The sequence below is a fragment of the Bemisia tabaci genome, chromosome 2 (genome assembly GCF_918797505.1).
Source record: "Bemisia tabaci chromosome 2, PGI_BMITA_v3".
Taxonomy (NCBI): domain Eukaryota; kingdom Metazoa; phylum Arthropoda; class Insecta; order Hemiptera; family Aleyrodidae; genus Bemisia; species Bemisia tabaci.
Genome location: NC_092794.1, coordinates 17,828,194 through 17,830,781, shown reverse-complemented (window position 1 = coordinate 17,830,781; position 2,588 = coordinate 17,828,194).

Here is a 2,588-nt window from a genome sequence, read left to right as displayed (position 1 = left end):
AGCCTTCTGCTCTTGCGTTTATTCCCGCACTTTTCGCGCAGACTTAATTGTAATGTTTGCGCGGTTTTAAACAGAAATTAACCTAGAAAAAGGCTCTCAGTTTATGGAATAACTTTCTTGACTCCTCTCTCCCCAACCAAAGGTATAAATTGCATAAATGTCTCCCTTCCTAGTTATGTCAGTATCGTTCTTTGAGCGAACGGTCCAAAATTATTATCTCACTCGCTGATGAAACTACAGTGAAAAAAAGTAAGCATGCACTACTACCATGGATAAAGTTTTACATAATTTCATTTAATAATATGATATATTCAGGGTGCCCCAGATCACCCGTCCCAGGCCTTTTTTATTGGTTGATTTAGGTAGTACGAAGTCGGGGACCGCGGGATTAAATTGGAAATCGACCCCAAGGAATCCGAATTTCATGGTCCTCAAATCTCCTCAGCCTCCCTCGGGAGGTAAAGGAGGGGGGGAGGGTGTTAGGATCCCAAAAGGAAGGGTTCTCGATAGAATTGCGATTCAATTGCATTTAAATTGAATAGTACGGAAAATTTCACGTGAAATTTTGACCCCTACAAATCCAAAATCGGATCACTTTACGCTATAGTAGGGGGACAGCGTGGCCCTCTTCATAATTTCCCGTTGGTCAAAAATTGACGTAGATTCTCCGGGAAGAGATGGTCTTTCAGGTAATCGACCCTAACGAATCCGATTTCCATGGTCCCGAAGCCCCCCTATCCTCCCTTTGGGGGTATACGCGGGAGACAAAATTTCCCCCGACTTTCGAGATCGCGCCTCTCTCCTCATCTACAGTCAAAATTTATTGATATTTCCATCCGTAATATTATCTGAATAAGTAAATCAATCATCTGAGGATGTAAAAATGTATTTGAAAATTGTTTTTTATAAGTTCAAAGATATATTGGTGAAACATTCGGTAAAAACATCGAAACTTGGATATACATCAGAGAAGTTTGCGCATGCCGCATTCAATCTCAATAATTTAGTATTTTTATACACACTGAAAAAAAAAACACATTGGATCTAGAGTCCAGACTCTTGAAAATATTGACAAGAAAAAGGACTCTTGATTCAATCAGATTTAAGCTTAAATCAGAAGGAAATCCGCTCAAATTAAGAGGCTTGGTTCTTGATTTAAGCAGAAATTCGATTGAATCAAGAGCATTTTTTCTTGTCGATGTTTTTAAGAGTCTGGACTCCAGATCCAATGTGTTTTTTTTTCCAGTGTTGGAGGGACTAATCATCCAGTTTCTGCTGAGTAACCTTGCATACCCTCGCAACTAGCAATCGACGTAATTTGCTGGCGATTGGAGATGACAGATAAATCTGAAGGTAGAGAGAGGAGGCAAGGCCTATAGACTCCCTTCTCGGGTCGAAGCTACTTTCATCGGCGATGATTTCCGAGGACGGACGCAGGTTGACATATAAAAGGCTCGGCTAGATGGATTGGAAACGGCAAGGGTGGTGGAAGGAGCGGGAGGGGGTCATTCGAGCGCTTGTCATTCGAGCGCTTTGGAAGTATGGTCACTTGTCGGGTGTGATTGTCTCTTCTCAGTTCTCCGAGGAGGCTGTTCACTGTAGGGTGAGATTTGGAAGTGTGTGAAGGACGTTTTTCGCATTACGAAACTTTCGATTTCGGTCGCGGCCCGCGGAAACGAGGTCTTGCTGGAATGGAATAAGGTTGGGCGTTGTGTGCAAAGGCGAAGCCAGAGGAGGCATGGTCCAAGGGATCTGGGCACGCAATGACTAAAAAATCCCACCCATTGAAAAAAAAGAAAAAAACAGAAAAAAAATCGTTAATCGAAAAAATCGTCGCTGAAGTGCGCGCGCTCCAGCTAGAATTGTATTTAGCAAATGGGTGGTTTTTCTACGAGGATTAAAAATAAACAAGTGGCACGGAATATAACAAAAGAATATGAACTATGCAAAACGATAATCCGGGTATCGGAACTTGGCTGTTTTGAAAACGCCTTCAAATGCGGCGTGATACCTCGCGCATTCCGGAGAGTTCAAATAGTTGTATCATTGCGCCTTAGAAATGCGACCGAAGATTACAATTGAAATAGTCTTCATGCACGCTGGCCTTTTCGATTTTCTTAGACATGTTTGCAGAGGTGAATGCATAGCTGAAGCTGATTTAATTTAATTCCCAGAATGTTCAATTCGAACCAGTGTTCGATACTCGCAGGCGCCAATGCGCCAAATGCGCCCAAAAAATCGGCCATGGTGCCTAAAAAATGAAGGCTCTGCGCCAACGTAGCCCCTAAAAATCTTGATTTCCACAGGAAGTCACTTAAGTAAAGAAAAACAAATCCATTTGAATTGAAAAAACTCAGAATTTTCAGCACTACAAGTGAAAGCATGCTTTTTTTATTCTTCATGATTTCATTCTTAGTGCTTTTGTCTTCCCCGAGTTACAGCTAATTACTAGTTCTGTTACAAAAACATCTTGCGTCTAAATTGTCACTAAATGCGCCGTAATATATAGGCAAAAAGTCAATTTGGCCCCTAAAAAATCTTCAATGGCGCCTAAAAATCGAGCTTGATGCGCCACATGGCTCCTAAAA